General features: G+C 43.1%; 1 protein-coding gene across 1 annotated transcript in view; it reads left to right on the top strand.

The window, feature by feature from the left end:
* Positions 1–596: 596 nt before the first annotated feature.
* Positions 597–7356, top strand: part of LOC133128489 (activated CDC42 kinase 1-like) — a 65939-nt gene continuing 59179 nt past the window's right edge. Inside the window, exon 1 of the mRNA XM_061242068.1 lies at positions 597–765. The gene's annotated coding sequence lies outside the window, so the exon portion shown is untranslated. The remainder of the gene's footprint in view (positions 766–7356) is intronic.

Here is a 7356-nt window from a genome sequence, read left to right as displayed (position 1 = left end):
TACACTCACTGATTTCAGAATGTTGCCAAATTTATCACAGCTAATCATATGACTCTGGAATTGCATGCATGACTCTTGTGAATTGCTCTGAACATGAGTGAATTAATGTGATGCAACTGGGGCAAACGCCTATTTTGAGAACCCCTGCCCTAGCTACCTACTGTAAGCATAATAATTACAGTACAAGGGTGAGTTGGTTTGCAGTGGAACTCCTGGTTGCAATTTTTAGTAGCACCACATAGTGGCAATAGAGTCTTTCTCTCTCCCTCTCACTCTCCCCTTCTCATACTGTGCAATGTATCCCTTCCACAACTTAAGAAAAAAAAAATGTCTTCAATGTTCAATAGTTACATGAAAATGTGTGAAAAAAACAAAAATAACTCGCCAGATTTTTACATTTTATATTATATATATGTATATACTTTCACAACGTGTACAACACAAGCGACATTCACACACATTTGTAATTATTTTGCCAAAAAAATAAAATAAAAAACAATGCCTACGCCTTTAAGAGTGGGCTGCACGAGAGAATGTACAAAGGGAGTGAGAGATGACGCTGTCAACTAACGTAATCCCCTCACCCGGGAAGCACAACCGCGAGCTGAATAAAAATACAGTGGCAGATACTGTATCAGGTCAGGTGAAAAGAATTAACAGTATAGTTAAATATTATTTTATACTTGGATATCCAGTAGAAACCAGGACCATTTCCTCAGCTGGCTGGCAAGTCTTCAAAGTTCGCAAGACAGCGAAGAGTGACAGGTAGAGTAACTTAGTGTGGACAGAAACATGCGCGCGACCTCCAGCAACGTTTATTTATTTACTTAAATTGTAAATAAATTGAGGAAAATCTGAATTTTATGAAAACAGATATATTATACTTAGGGGTCTCTTGTTTTTCCTTTGAAAACTTTGGTCTTGGCTAAGTGTGTACGTTCGCGTGCTTTGCATTTTGTTCACCTTTCCCATCTACAGTATACTTACTGTAACTAAGAGTTGCCTAGCTAAGTTAACGTAAGGTTAGCTAGGTAATAACGGCTGTATTTGGTCATTTCACTCTCTTCTAGTAAAGTTGTAGGCTAATTAACTGTTGTAGGCTAATTAACTGTTTATTGCACATCGTAATCTCCTTTGCTGCATTGCATTGACAGTTAATTAAGGAAACTGCTGGGCTAAAGTTGTGCCTGTTTTTAAACTTGACTGAATTTACCATGACGACCGTATTGTCATAGTCTTATAGACGGGTATAGACAACAGCTGAGGTGCAGGTGGCTTTCTTTAGTATCATGTACTATAGCTGGCTAACATGGTTTTACGTACTGTAGACAATTAGATGACTACACGTGTTGGAAGGTATTATTTTGCTGCTGTGATGACCTGTTGCTAGATTTACACCTGCGCGCCAAATAATAGTTCCTATACTGCGTTGACCTGTTTCATTCTTAAATAAATGCGTATACATCCGACATAGGGAGACACATACTGATTTATTAAAGAAAGGCGTGCATATTACATAAACTTTTAAACCGGTCAGATTTTTTTTCTTTCTGTGGTCCATTTTGCCCTCATTCGGGATCCTAAATGGACTTCAGTTGTGAGCGTTGTTCAACAAATAACATTGCGTACATTACACAAAAAACTAGCACGATTGGCGATTAGAAATTTGGGTGAGGATTCCAAGGTATTATTGTTAAATTGACGTTCTTTGCGAGCTCACACGTTTACATTGCATCATTGGTTCAAACAGTGGACCAACTTGTGTCGCTCGTATTTCAGGCAGTGAGGGTAAGTTTTTGTAGTTTCCATCAAGCTTGCATAACGATATTTGAACAATAACAATATAACAGTATTTGTGCAAAAGTTATCCTCGTTTACGAAGAAACGAGCTCATAACCTATTGTGTCTTGGTTAATCTTGTTTTGGGTCTGTCATACAAGCTTTCTTTCCTCTTTCCTCCTTTTAGCTTCGCAAATGTTATGAATGTGCAGTAGCGTGTTCTACTGTTTCAAGAGTACTCTCCAACCTATACTTTGCAAATGGCGATGGCATTAGAGCACGCATCAAGCCCCAGTGCTATATACCAAACCATGATCTTTGGGTGCAAGGCTGTTTCTATGTCTTTGGGGCCTCACCCCCTTCCACAAGCACTCCTGAACACACACTGAATCTGCATTGAAACCATATGCATATAAATGAGACCATATGCTACACGTTATACATCAAATGCTTATTTTAATGTTAGGAACAAAGTTGCATTGTTAAGAAATTAAAATCAGAGCAAATGCGTAAAATACAAATAATAAACAAATACAATTCTCCACCACAAAACACAAGACAATGCTTTCAATAAATGATAAACATGCAAACAAGAATAAACCTAAAATGAAGTATAAAATGGAAATACAATGTATGATGAGCAACCGTTTATTTCTGTGTGAGGCTGGCATCCGTCTCCTTTCTCAATCTTCATCATCTTCAAAACATTGGCTTTCTAGTTTGTTTTAGATGCAAAGTACTTAATACTGATAATAGCCTGTCCAATGAGGCGATCTTGATGACCCATGGTTGGTCTTGATGAGCTTTAGCTTGGAAAAGCTAGAGACCACTGTCACCAGAAGTGTACAAGCAGTCCTCAGGACAATCCTCTGTTTCTCCAGATGCTTTTTCTGAATGAGCAAGAGAAGCTCCAGTGCCATCATTTTGATCTTGCTGCATTGTAGCAGACTGCAGGAGCTTGCTCACCCAGTTCACCTGGTTAGGGATATCCTACCACAGGACTGTACGAAGGTGTAGCTAAGCAGTGAGACCCAACCTCCTCTGCCAAAGCTTCTTCTTCAGTCTTGGTCAGAGCATCTGTGGCCTTGTCCCTGACCTGATGCAGTGGCTCACTTATGTTAGCGGCCTGTTACTCCGCAGCCTCTATGCTGTTCACACGACTCTCCTGCCTCCTTTCGCTGCAGGACTTCAGTGTTACTTTCATGTGATCCTTCAAGATTGCCAATCTCTGGGGGTTGCTGAGAACAGGGTGTACAGTTTCATAAGTGAAGATATCCCATTTTCCCAGAAGCAGTGTATTGTCTGAGCTAAAATGAAATGTAGAGTAAAAAATATATACCTGGCATGTCAATATAATGTAAACCGCCTGCAGAAAATATAGAAAGATTGAACCTACTCCCTAGTATTGTGGTGTCAATATCTCTTGTCTTTCACTTTGTGAAATGTGACATTTAAGTTGTATCAGATTGTGTTTCTCTCTGAAGGGTGCAGGCTGAGTCAAACATTTCATAGAGCACTGATGATCATTTTCTCAATGGCAAGAGTGTGTATATTCATGTGTTTGACTGTTAGAGATGCTGCTCTGAAAATCAATTCATCCTGGGCTTGATCCCGCTCTGGCTATGTCAAAGTGTCCCTGAGCAAGACACCTGTAACCCCCAAATGCTCCTGACGAGCTGGTTGGTGCCTTGCATGGCAGCCAATCGCCGTTAGTGTGTGAGGGTGTGTATGAATGGGTGAATGAGAAGCATCAATTATACAGCCCTTCGGATAAAGGCGATATATAAATGCTAACCATTTACCATTTACATGTCCACATGCGGCTTCCATGGGCCGGAGCCCCCCGCCCTCCTCTGCGGCGAGGTGGAGCGGAGGGTTGAGCACGTGTGGGCGACGGACCTCTGCCTCGGCATGTCCCGGCGTCGCTCGTGGGCGCCGGCGGGCGCGTCGCGCATCTGTCAGCCCGCGGTTTGGCTGCGGCCTTCTCTGGATGCGTGGGAGTAGAGTCGCTGTTCTGTAACCGCAGATCCCCCAGGCCCTTATCTCAGAAGGTCTGATAAGCCTGCGTGTAACAGCAGGCTGACATCAGGAAACTTTTGCCGCTCCTCCCTGCCCTCTTTTCCCCCTTTGTCTTACCTTTGGTTAAGGTTGATTTTCGGCAAGTAATTGGCGCACTGTTTAGACGCCCCTGCGAGGTGGGCATTTCAGTGCTCCAGACAATCTTTGCATGAAACCTCAGTGTTGAAAATGGGGGCCAGGGTCTTCAACCATAAGGTCACGGGAGGAGGTGGCCACGCACTGAGTCTCCCTATTTGCTCCGGACGGATCCTCCGCCAGCACCAGAATCTCCGGAACCGCCATACGGCCACTGAACATTACAGCAAAACCTAAGGCATGACAATTAATTAAATTATTTTTCAATGGACTGCCCTGTTAATGAAAGGTGTGTTTAGTTCAACAGCAGCGATTGTGACAAAACCGCAAAGTTTTCATCGACCTCTTGCTACCGCGATCTCATGAGCACTATCAAGCTCTACTGCAAGTGTTGCTAAGTTCACACAGTTAAGTTGGCCAGTGTTTGCTGTTGGCATGCTCTTAGATTAGATTCCGTGGTAGGGCCTTGCGCCGAAGAGCTGCCACAGTACAAGGCCAGACAGGTGTTTTAGGAGCTGGTGATGATTCGTCAAGCCCATCGAGAGGTGGCATGCACCAGTCAAACAGAGGGAAAGGCGATGTTGCAAGCCCTTCCCCGAGGCATGTTAATTCGGCTTGTGTGTCATCTTTTGCTGTGCATGTGCTGAAGGTAATGTTGCCAGCATTTGAATGTGAGTTTTTTTTAAAAGCCAGGTGAAATGGATAAAGATGTGCTCAGTGTCAAGACTTCTCAGCAGTCAGGATCCCTCCAAATAATGAGAATAAGTAAAAAGATACTGTATGTGATGATGCCTGTTTTTTGGATGTCTTGTTGCTTAAACCACTGTACTGTACAATTGATGCTTCTCATTCACCCATTCACACACCAACAGCGATTGGCCGCCATGCAAGGCGTCGACCAGCTCGTCAGGAGCATTTGGGGGTTAGATGTCTTGCTCAGGGACACTTCGATACAGCCCGGGCAGGGGATCGAACCGGCAACCCTCCAACTGCCAGACGACTGCTCTTACTGCCTGAGCCATGTCGCCCCACATATAATGAAATCGGCCAAATACTGATGATATGTCATGGAGGTCACAGATTCTGTGACACTTCATTTTTTGCCATTTCTGCGTTTCTGCGTTTTCCTCCGTTAGTTTGTGCTTTTCATTACTTTGTGGAAGTTTTTGATGGTAAATGTCATCCTTAATGTTGGCTATGGTGTTATTTGGGGCTTGCTTCTTCCTTCCCCATTACTTTAACTTCAGTCACAACCAGTCAAAGACTCAAACCTTTATAACAGACATTTATAACAGACCAAAGAAATTTGTGAATGCTGTATGTGGAACAATGTTGAGGCAAAAAAAAGCTTGCAGACCTTCTGAGATAAGGGCCTGGGGGATCTGCAGTTACAGAACAGCGACTCTACTCCCACTCTTAGCAATTTGATTTTTTCCCATTAATTTTTTTACTTACTTGCTACAGTTACATATATTATTTCACTAATTTCCCACTGCTTCGCATGAGATCAATTAATTTGCCTAATTTATTATACATTAACGTCACAAAAAAGGTGACTGATTTATTCTGCCTTTTCCCCCCCTTTCACAGCTATGCATTTCAACCTCCCAAGTATTCAAACTGAAGTTACACCCTTGCAAGACCACTCCAATATTGACAAGGGCTTCCTAAATTTGCATATAACAATGGGGTATAATTTTCACGAGGGCTTCAGCTGAAAGAACCCGAAATAAAATTATAATTAGCTAATGCTGTGAAAAGCTTCCTGATATTTTAAGACACTGCAGAGGTATAGAGAAAATGAATCCCTGGGAGGGTTGAATGTTGATCTTAATTACAGGTCTTGCAATGTAGAGTGAGATGAAAAGTTTGAAAGTAAAGTCATGGCCTTAACCCACCATTATCCACTTCTCACTTAACTTTGTTTTGTTTTTTGTTTTTTTCAAATGAAACAAAAAAGAATAAGGTGGGTGGGTAGGTTTTTGAGGAGAGAAACTCTATTAAAGTCACGACAGCCACAGACAAATGACGTTCCCATTTGAATGGCGTTGGTGGAGGGAAATGTCAGTCCTTTGTTTGTGCGCCGGTCGCAGATTTGAACGCTCGCTCACAGGGAGCCTTTATGAGTAATGACCAGCATTTCCTCACAGCTTTTGTTACAGTCAAACAATACAAATCCCGTTTGTCCGTCCGGGAGCTCGTTTCAACGGGGGACGTGTCCCGAAGCTGGGAAAGCCACGCCAGAGGCCTGTTGCTCGTGGGATGAGCGGGGTACGATGGCCACCGGGTGATTCAGAGGGCACAGAGCGAGTTTGATTTCCTCTGCGTTTGAGGATCAGGCCTGGTCAAGCTTTCTACAAAAGCAGAAGATGGGCCTGTGGACTCCATCCAATATTGGGGATGTGCATTTTGATGCCACCATAATCAACTACACCATACATATTTTATTATGTACAAGGAAGGATCCCCCCTGGTCCTTACACGTGGTTAATCTTTTACCCTTGTGTTGTCTTAAGGGTAAAAAATGAACTGCCACTATGTTTAACAGCAGAGAATACCCCCTAAATGATCTTTTTTTCTTGAAATTTGATGACAGCTTGGGACGAGTGACAGGTTGTTTCTTCATGCAAAATAGATTTCAATTAAGCTTCTTTATTTTAGGGGTTTAGTGAAGGCGGATCATTTTTGAACCTAAGGACAAGGGGAGTATACAGACTACACAAGGGTTAAGACATACCGGCTGTGCCAGCCACTCCCTGATTAGTGCTCTGTAAAGCACCAGAGTTGGCATGGTATCACTGATCATTTGATCTCCAGCCTATGTTCTAGACCGTGTGATAGAGAAAGTACGAAAGGAAACATTGGTTGCATGGTATGCGATAGCATAGCCAACGCTTCCAGGAGTACACTTGTTGTTGTGCTGACCTGTTGGCTTTAGCAACAGAGGTGCTGTAAGGTATCCAGTCACTAAACACAGAGTACAGCTTTGAAACCGGTTTCAAAGTACAGCTTGTAGAACTGGTGAGCCGTGAAGCCGTTAGACCGGGGTACGTATAGCCTGAAAGCATCTGTGTGCGATATACTGCATCCACAACAAAGGTTGCATCCACAAGTTTTGCGCTTGTAAGTTATTTATTCTAAAGCTTGTATCGGCCAGATTGAGGATTACTTGCTTTCCAGCTATGCATGTTTTCGATACATCAGTAGCTAACGCTTTGTTTTGACCAAGCTAGCAGCAAACATTTTCTCAGCTTTCCAGCTGCTACTCACTAGGATGCGCAGGGTTATAGCAGTCCAGACCCGGCTGACCTATACAGGTGCTATCCTTTCACTATACCTATGCCTCTTATCATGGAAGCTCCAGGATGAACAGGACGTATTCCTTCCTACTATCCTGAGCGAGCAGGCGGAGACTGTGGGCAA

The sequence above is a fragment of the Conger conger genome, chromosome 5 (assembly GCF_963514075.1).
Source record: "Conger conger chromosome 5, fConCon1.1, whole genome shotgun sequence".
Taxonomy (NCBI): domain Eukaryota; kingdom Metazoa; phylum Chordata; class Actinopteri; order Anguilliformes; family Congridae; genus Conger; species Conger conger.
The sequence above is the reverse complement of the archived record's forward strand: the minus strand, read 5'-3'. Positions and strand labels throughout refer to the sequence as shown.